We start from the raw sequence: 10,665 nt of genomic DNA on the forward strand, positions 1-10,665 counted from the left end.
GACACTAGATCGGACTGAATCTACATTTGTATTTGCCTTACTCAAAGGTACCAAAAAAGAGAGAGAAAGTTGCTATGATAAACTCACAATTGAGGTATAGTGTGGCTGCATCCAATCAAGCAATCACTTTCTCCTAGCCCAAAGCTATCACTTCAATCTTGTGTATGACAATATTTGAAGGATGACAATGATGTTTGCATTGCTCAAGGGTTTAGGCTAATGCAATCACACGTTAGAGAAAAGAAAGAGAGGCATTGAAAAGGTGGGTTTCTAAAGACAAAAAAAGCTTGGAGGTGAGGGTTCAGCGTCTGTACATGGTTGATCTTGTAAATTTAGTTTGTTTCCTTCACATTGTAAGTATATACATGTATCATAACACTACTATTCTTTACTTTAACATTTTCATTTTTGCAATTATTAAAGTCACAATATGCTCGTGTGTGTATGTGTGGCTTAACATAAAGGAACAAAAAATCAACTACCTAAGCCTTCCATGACAAAGTAATCCCAACCCTTGCCTATACAACCATTATTGAACAATAACTTAAGCAAGAGTACAAATCAAGATGATTATTAAGCAAGGAAACCAATGCCATAGGTACAGACATAAGTTTTTTTCATTTTGACACTTATCATATAGATCCACTTTTATTCACTTATTGTCAGTAGGTTGGGAGTAAGTTCCACATGGTGGGCTTACTCCCACCATGTGGTCTTACCCTTTGGTTGGGGTGGGCCATACACACACACACAATAATTTTGATTAGTGAATGCATCTCTTACACACAAACAATTATTTCTTTACACACACACACACATGCATGCACGCATGCGCGCGCACACACCCAATAATTTTGATTAGTAAATGCATCTCTTACATACAAAGACTTACTTCTTTACACACACACACACGTGCATACACACATACACATGCATGCATGCACACACACACGTATACTTTCCCAACTGTGAATTATTCCTTTATGTACCCCCCATGTAATTTTTCCTTTACACTCTATTTTTAAGCACCCCACACACCAAGCACACTAATCCTCCCATACTTCCTCTAATCCCTCCTCTAGGGTTTCCCCCATCTCCTCCCTCTCCCCTAGACAGCACAACCACTTTGGTTTAATCACGCTATTTGGTTCATTTCCAATAACTTGACCACCTTCTTCCAAGGGAGACCATTGAAGGCTGCATTCAACTATTCAACTCCTTCATGACTAACTGTATACTAGATTTAGTTGAAATAAAGGATATATAAAAACCCCTTTAGGGTTAGGGTTAGGGTCTCCAACGCTTTCCTTTTTAACACTCTTTTGGGTTAGTGCTATGCACATATGATAACATGATGTTGAGATGGTTCCTCAACACCTTTTCTCAAGATCAACATCAAGAAGTAGGCCTTCCCTCAAGATGATGATTCTGGGAAATCGAAGAAGAATTGAGCATTACATTCCATCACACCCCTTCTCTGGGTCAAACCAAGAGCTTGTTGGTGTTTCTTAAAAAGCTCTTTCCCAAGTGATTTTGTAAAGATATCTGCAACATTCTCTTTGTTGTCAAAATGTTGCAATGTGATGTCCCCAACTAACACTCTTTCTCTGATGAAGTGCTCTCTGACATCAATGTGCTTTGTCCTAGAGTGATATACTCGATTCTTGGCTAATGATTGAGCCGACTGATTATCACAGTATATTGTTGTTGGCTTTGATGAGACAAAGTAATCTATCTCTCACAATAGTCTTTTGAGCCATATAGCCTCACATGCACATGTTGTGAGTGCCCTATATTTTGCTTTTGTTGAAGACAAAGAAATAGTTGGTTGCTTGTTTGACAACCATCTCAACCAAGAAAAATGCATATCCTACTCATGATCTCCTGCAAATCAATGTCACATTATCCATGCAACCTTGGATGACTTCCCTGTATTCTATTCTTATATCTTTGATGTATCTCAAGACTATTTTGGCTGCATTTCAATGAGATTATTTTGGATTTGCCATAAACTATGCAAGTGAACTTACTGCACAACAAATATCTGGCCTTGTGACAGTCTGTTATATAAGAGATCCAATGCGATATCAATAGTACTTGTCATTGACTGTAGGCTTGGATCTTTAGTAAATTTCAAACTTTGTTCCATGGGAGTGGCTGCAATCTTGCAATCTGCCATATGAAACTTCTTTAGGAGACTATTCACATATTTCTATTGGCTCATGAAGGTGCTGTCTGAGTCTCTTTAGAACTCAATACCAAGACAATAGTGCATAAGTCCAAGATCTTTCCTATCAAACTTTGCAGATAAGCCTTGTTTCAACTTACTGATGAAGCTATCATTACTTCCTATCACAACCAGATCATCTACATACAAAAGTGCAATAGTAATGTCTTCCCCTTGAACTTTGTAGTAGAGAGTATGATTTGCATTGGACTTCATGTATCCAAGATTAACAAAATACTTGTCAATTTGTTGTACCAACTTCTAGGTGGTTGCTTTAAGCTATAGAGACTTTTCTTGAGATGGCAAACGTGATGCTCTTTCCATGGTTTAACATACCCTGTTGGTTGCTGCATGTAGACTTCCTCGTCTAGCTAGCCATTGAGAAAAGCATTTTTGACATCTAGCTGATATGCATTCCCATCTACTGAGTGTCGCTAGTGATACCAAAAATCTTATGGAATCCATCTTTGCTACTGAAAACCCAATTGTTTGCAATGGCCTTCTTTCTTGGTGGAAGGTTGCATAATTCCCAAGTATTGTTTTTATACAATGCTTCCATTCCTTCATTCATAGCAATTTGCCATTCTGGCTTGTCAACTGCGTACTCTGGCTCTTTTATAGCCATGGTTGTAGTCATAAGAGCATAATTGGTGGTTTCAATCCGAATTGCTTTGCCTTTCTGAGCATATGTCAATCTTCCTAGGGGTCTACTTTCCCTAGTAGACTGTCTGAGTTGCTGCTCGTCTCGGGGTGTCTCTGGCAATTCTTGCTCTTCTTCATCACCCTTTTCTGTAGGTGATCACACTGGGTGATCACACTAATTACTGTCACCTACAGTCACACTAATTAGTGCGCTTTGGATGGGTTCACCGCCAATCGTTGAAGGACTGGGTAATAAATTGGGTAAGAGGGCGAACTTCCATACTTTAATAGAGGTGGAGGCGAGAGCCTTCGATCTGCTTCTTCCAGTGATGCATTAGGGCACTGTTGGGTAGATCTTGGAAGGACTGCAGATTGGGTCACCATTGAACATCTTTGGGCGGGGAGGAGGGGGGTGTTGGAGGGACACCGTTGTTGTCCATAGGCATGGGTTCCTCTTCAACAGTCCCAGTGGGTGACAAGTCGATGGTGGGCATATGTACAAAATTCTTCGGCTTGAGGAGCGTGTTGAGTGCTTCCTCTGAAAGGTCGACATGAGTGTTGGAGGAGATGGACTGGGAGGTCCCCTGCTATGCAAAGCTTGTGTTGGAGGCATTGGAGGAGTACACGGGGAGGTTTGTGCGGGGGAGTTGGGGCGGGATGGCATGGGTGGTTTGCTGGGGGGGGTTGGGTGGGATCAATAGGAGGCGATTGTGGGATTTTGACGGGTGGGTGGTGGACTTAAAAATTGCTATGGATTCCTGCCCCTCTGCCTCAGTGACTTCTTCAGGATATGCTATGTGGATTGTTTTAAAATTGTTGACCAAGGACTCGAGAGAGTCCTGGAGAGCTTTACAGCACCCAGTTATATAGAATGATTATGCCAAGGGGATGGTAGGCAACTAGGTGACTTTGCGTTTGGGCTACTGAGGCTTGGCCATAGGTCTGCATCCAGTTGATATCGGCTTGGAGGCCGTCGGGAGTGCAAACCCATGGGATGAGTTCATCAGGCTTGGCTAGTTGCATCACGTCATCGTCTTGTGGGTAATTGGTGGACTTTGTGATGACCCGACGCCATGCTTGGAAGTTGAGCAGGATGGGGTGGCCAACAAGGGTCTGAAGGTTAGAGGGGTAGAGAAGGGAGAGGCTGGCGGGTTGAAGATCGAGAGAGAAGTATGACATGGCAAGGATGGGGTGGCAATGGTCAGCATTACGACAAAGGATTGTTTGGAGTAGAGGCAGAGGTAGGGCAAGCCGATCTAGAGGCCGTGGCAGAAATCAAAATATGCAGCAAATTCAAGAAAACTAGTCCTATGGAGGAGGACATCGTAACTTTAGAGGCAGGGGGAGCCAAAGAGGTCATGGTGGATGGCAGAGAGGCCAAAACACAAACAACAATGTTGAATGCTACTACTGTGGTAAAATGGGTCATATGGTTAAAGACTGCTATAAAAAGCAGAATGACATCATGACTGAAAAATTGTAGCAAGGCAATTATGCATCCTCTAGTAGATAGTGTGATGACAGAAATGAGCATTTGTTTATAGAGCAGCACATGATCAATTCTGTGACAAGTGCAGAAGAAAGCAATGATGTGTGGTATGTTGACTCAGGTGCATCAAACCACATGACAGGTCATGCAGAATGGATGCAAGATGCAAGGAAAATGGAAAGACCAAGATTTGTGGAGACTGGTGATGATACTGCACATCCTATTGTGCAGATGGGTAAAATTCCTTTGTCTATGCAGGATGGGAAAAAGAAATACCAGTCTGAAAAATTTCATGTCCCGAATATCACCAAGAACTTGGTTTCTATTGATCAAATGGTTGAGCAGGGCTTCCAGGTCAGATTTAATCCTTATGGATGCTTTGTTGAGGATATGAAAAATAAAGGTCGCTTGATAGCAAAAGGGAAGAAGAAGGGCATGATGTTTATGTTGGATGCAGACATGCCTGAATTGAGTGCAGCAATGTTTGCACATGGGGCTGGTGTAGTCGTAGATATAAATATCTGGCATAAACGCATTGGTCATGTTAATGTATAGTGACTTAAATTAATGTAGGCCCAAAATATTGTTGCAAGATTGCCTAAGTTCAAGGTTGCAGAAATGCATAAGGTATGTGAAGCCTGTCAATTTGGAAAATAGGCAAGGAAACCATTTCCTAGACATGTTCAAGAGAGTAAGAGGCCATTGGAATTAATCCACTCTGATGTGTGGACTACTAAAGCTGCATCTATTGGAGGCTGTCATTATTTTGGCACTTTTATTGATGACTACAGCAGAAAAGTTTGGGTGTATTTTATAAAAAAGAAAAGTGAAGTGTTTGGGCATTTCAAAGCTTTTAAAGCTATGGTTGAGAAAGAAACAGGCCTGCAAATGAAATGCCTAAGGTCAGATGGAGGGGGAGAGTACCTGTCAAATGAGTTTGCAAGGTTACTATAGGAGCATGGCATAAAGCATCAATATTCATGCAGTCATACCCCACATCAAAATGGACTTGCAGAAAGGAAAAACAGGCATATTGGAGAGGTATCTCGTGCCATGCTTAACGAAAAAGACCTGCCATATTATTATTGGGCTGAAGCAGTTGCTACAGCAGTCTACATAATGAACAGGATTCCCACTGCGGCAATACATGGCATGACGCTAGAGGAGAGGTATACTAGTAGGAAACTAGATATTTCTCATTTGAAAGTTTTTGGTTGCATTGCCTATGTTCATGTGCCAGATGAGTTGAGATCCAAGTTGGATCCAAAAGCTGGAAAGTGCACCTTTATTGGTTATTCTCTGCAGCAGAAAGGGTATAGATGCTATAACCCTTCTACTCGTAAGTTTACAGTAAGCAGAGATGTTGTTTTTGATGAGATGAGCAGCTAGTATGAACCAGTAAATGTGATTGATGATGTAGATGCACAAAATGGTAATGCTGCACAGAATTCACAGCAGCAATCACAAAATATTAGTGGACCTGTAGTGTCCTCTAGCAGTGGTTCACATACTTTGCCATGGACAGGCAGATTGAGATCAGGAGGATCTCCTCAAAGCAATGCAGATGGTGGTATGCAAGTATCACGAAAAGGAAAAGAGAAAGTAGATCAGCCCATGTTTGATGTGAATGCCTCTTATGTGGATGGTGAATCCAGTGGCTCAGAACAGAGCCTTGATGATGAGTTGGGTATTCCTTTTGTTGTTACACCTGGAGTAAGGAAGACAAGGGATGTTTTGAGAGCACCTGGTAGTGAGCCTATTTTAAGCAAGTCTACCAGAGCTAGGTATCCTATGGATAAGCTAAAATATGATGGATTTACAGCCATTCACTATGCCTATATGGTCAAAGTGATACATGAACCAGAACCCACTTCTTTTAAGCAAGCCATGGGAAAAGAAAAATGGGAGAAAGCCATGGATGAAGAAATGGATGCCTTGGAAGCAAATGCTACATGGAAATTGGTGCCTTTGCCTAAAGACAAGAATGCAATTGGTTGCAAGTGGGTTTATAAGGTGAAGCACAATGCAGATGGTTCGGTGAACAGATACAAGGCAAGATTAGTTGTCAAGGGGTATGCACAGACATATGGCATTGATTATGAAGAAACATTCAGTCCGGTTGCAAGGATGGCAATCGTAAGAGCAGTCATTGCTATGGCTGCATCAAAGGGATGGTCTTTATATTAGATGGATGTAAAGAATGCTTTCTTGCATGGTGATTTGCAAGAAGAGGTCTACATGGAGCAGCCACCAGGTTATGTTCATGTTGTTCATCCTGAGTTTGTTTGCAGGTTGAAGAAAGCCTTGTATGGCTTGAAGCAAGAACCCAGAGCATGGTCTGACAAGATAGGACAGTATCTTGTCACTATTGGCTTTCATATTTCCAAGGTAGATTTCTCACTTTATGTGAGAAAAAGAGAGAAAGGCATTATGCTGCTTGTCATTTATGTTGATGATTTGATCATCACAGGTGATAGTGATGAAGATATCCTTCATGTGAAAATGCTATTGAAGCAGAAGTTTGAGATGAAGGTTTTGGGAGAGCTGTGTTACTTCTTGGGCATTGAGTTGATTAGATCCACAAGTGGGATATGGCTCTTACAGAGGCAGTATGGATTGGACATGCTATCCAAATATGGGATGACAAGCTATAAGCCTATTTCAGTTCCTTTGGAGCAGAATGTGAAGTTGAGCACATATGCAAGTGAGCTTCTGGAAGACCCTACTATGTATAGACGCATAGTAGGAAGTTTGATTTATATGACTATTACCAGGCCAAATTTGAGCTATGCTATTGGGTTGGTAAGTCAGTTTATGCAGGCTCCAAGGAAACCACATTTGGATGTGGCTAGATGCATACTGAGGTATGTAAAGTCTACATTGCAGTATGGACTATTTTATGAGACTGGGATTCAGATACAGTTGCATGGATACACTGATGCTGATTGGGTTGGTATATTTCTGATAGAAGATCTACCAGTGGATACGTGTTCTCCATTGGGAGTGTTGCAGTCACTTGGAGGAACAAGAAACAGCCTACAGTTGCCTTGTGGAGGACAGAGGTTGAGTACAGGGGTGCAGCAATGGCTGCATGTGAGGTAGCTTGGTTGCATAAGCTACTTTATGATATGCATCAGTCTACAGATGGGCCAGTTGTCATTTATTGTGACAACATGAGTAGTATAGACTTGGCAAATAACCCAGTCTATCATGCTAGAACAAAAGTTAAACCTTCAGCTTGAGTCCCTTTTGGTATTACAAAACCCAACAATGCGACCCTACCAAAGATTCCCTTTATTTGCTCTGTCCTTTCTTGAAACCTTGAACGGACCTATCATATAATGTTGCATTGTAGCCCAAGATATTATCCTGAACTCTTGAGAATCCAAAAATCTATGTCATCCTTCAAAATGTGACCTACACAAGATTGAAGAGATCGATTCGGTCTAGGGGAGGGGAAGGGGAGTGCTCCACCATTGTAGAAAGAAAGGGAGCAAAGAGAAAAAAGTTTGAGAGGAGGAGGCTGAGAGAAGGTTAAGAGGAGAAGCTAAGAAGAAGGTTGCGAGTGAATGGGGATAGTTTCGAAAGACTCCTAGGAGGTGTTTGGGGGGGTGGGGACACTTTTCCAAAATTTTGTTTTTTGTTTTTTGAGGGAGGGGGGCGGGGGAATTCCACACGAATTTGGGCCCACCATGGAGAAGGAAGAGGGTAGGGGGACCATCCAAAAGTTTAAGGGGACGAGTCAATGCCCCAAGAGGTGGTGCAAGCAAGAGGGATGCAAGTGGAAGGTAGTGGGGCCCAAGGGAGGTCTATCCACCAATGAGAGACCAATATAGAATCCTTGATTCTTTTATGTATGCATAGGTGAAATAGATATGTCTTATTTTCTAGTGTTGAGATTATAATATATTATCATATTTATATGTTAAAGTGCTATAAGTTAACTAATCATATCAATTAACACATTTCAAGTGTTGATAACATGCATTGATCATAGTTATGAAAAATAATTTACTCATATAGATCATCTCTTGCCATTTGTGTTTATGCACTAGATGAAGATATTTTTACATTTTTAAACTTGTTATATATATTCACACTAGAAGAGGGCTTAGATGTGGTATTATATGGAAGCAATGAAGTGGCATCTTTTGGATGAATACATATTGATGCTCTCATACTTGTGTGCCATTTTTAATGTTGTTTGTGATGAGAATAGTTTTGTAGTGATAAAATTACCAACCATTTGTGTATAAAAAACAATTTGTGATCAAGATGAAATCATACCCAAGGCTTACCTACTTGATATTAGACAACCAAATCTAAAGGAGTAAAATTCGAGCCATTTCCTTGCTCGAGAGAAGTGTTAGCAATAGGTGAATTCAAAGGCTATATTCAAAATTTTCTTTATATGGACCATGGTAGATGTAATTAAGCTAATGTGATAAGGCATCACTCAAAATTTGCAATGTAGTATAGTTCATATTTATATGTTTAGAGTACTATTAAATGGGCTTTCTTGACATCACCTAGGCATAGGTAGTTATTTACCAGAAGAAAAGGATTGCACAAAAGGGCTCTGCATCATTAAATTCAAGCATGTATGGAGAGCATAAATTACTGACATGGTCATGGGTATTGAGAACGAACATTTTTTATGTGTAAGTTTATTGTTCTTAACACTTAAGAGATTTCTTGTGTTGAATGTGAGTACAACTTAACGTTACTGGTCGGTATAAAACTATGTTGAGAAAGCACAAAGGAAAATAAATGAAGAGGTTAGTGGGATAAATGATCCAATAATAGGGATTCAAGATATTAGTGGGATTTCTCTCAATGCTCTCTCTATATTGGAGGATATAGATGGTAGAATAGCTACTAGTGAAGGAGAATTAGTTTAACTACATAAATGGTCAGAGGCTTTTGGTGATTATTTGACTTAACCAAATACCCATATGTAATCAAGGTATCAATGAAGAACAAGACTATTACATACTAGAGCATTTGGGTAGATGTGAAATATAACACGTTCCATTAAATTCATGGGAATTTGGACGAGTTTAAATGATGAAGAATCCCCACAAGCATTTTTAATTGATATTTGTCATGTATTTTGATGGTAATATGACATTTATTGGTGGTAGCTTCTCCTACACTTCCTAATGCAATCTTGTCAATCATCACATTTTCATTTAATATTCATGCTATTTTAAGGCAAAATTTATGCTCATCAATTGTGCATTAATGCAAAATTTTTAAAATTATCTAAAGACATCTCATGGCATAAAAAATTCAAAGTTTTCACAAAATTCTCCCATACCTTTGGATGTTGGACACTGGCTACTAGAGCAAGTTGCAAGGTAGTATGAGGTGTTGCTCGTGATATCAAAATGTTAGAGAGATTAAAGAGTAATATTTGAGGCTTGGTGCGAGTTTGAGGGTGGAGAGCCAAGACTTGAGAGCAATTGAAATTCTAGAGTTGAGACTCAAGAAGATAAGAACTACAATATAGAACCACTAATTTTCAAACATTATCATGATGACTGCTAGTGACAAACTTGAATGAATGTTTAGTTTTTTATGGTTATCTACAAGTAACATGCCAACAACTAGCTAGAGCCTAGAATCTAAACTCAAGCTATTTATGAATATATATTCTGGCTAAATTTTAAAGTATCTAGATTTTTTAAATAAAAATTTGGTGAACTTTCATGGAAATTATTTATAAATTTAGAATCTTAAAGCCTAATATTATCTCTTTTTCTAAATTTAGTTCCAATCTTGGCATATATACTGAGCTTTTGTTTTTATAGAAGAAAAAACTTTCAACTTTTTCTTAATAATGAAACCAATGTAAAAAATATATCTAGATGATTATATAAAATATATCACTAGTAAATCTCGAGACAATTTTGATAATTGTTATTGACACTAGCAAATTGTAAAATACCTCTTAGGATAAATTCTTTGCACATTTTAGGTCAAACATTAGTTTGACTTTGTTTGCAAGATATGCTTTATGCTTTATCCTTCTCTTTATTCCCCCATATTTCCTTGCAGACTTCAATTCCTAGATTTGTTTGACTTTGCAATGATATATTGTTTGTATGCTACATTTCTTCATGTGGCTACAATTCTATACACTACATTCCTTGCTCTTAGATTCCTTCTCAAACCTGCAAACTCATGCAATGGATACCTTTCATTTCCTACTGATACAAATCTAGCTTCTACTCATAATTGGGCTACAAACTATAGCTCCTACATCCATTTACTCTTATGAGGGTAGCTTGTTTGTATGTTGCAT

This window comes from Dipteris shenzhenensis, chromosome 1 (genome assembly GCF_047967505.1).
Source record: "Dipteris shenzhenensis isolate YYH24624 ecotype China chromosome 1, Dip_SZ_1.0, whole genome shotgun sequence".
NCBI lineage: Eukaryota > Viridiplantae > Streptophyta > Polypodiopsida > Gleicheniales > Dipteridaceae > Dipteris > Dipteris shenzhenensis.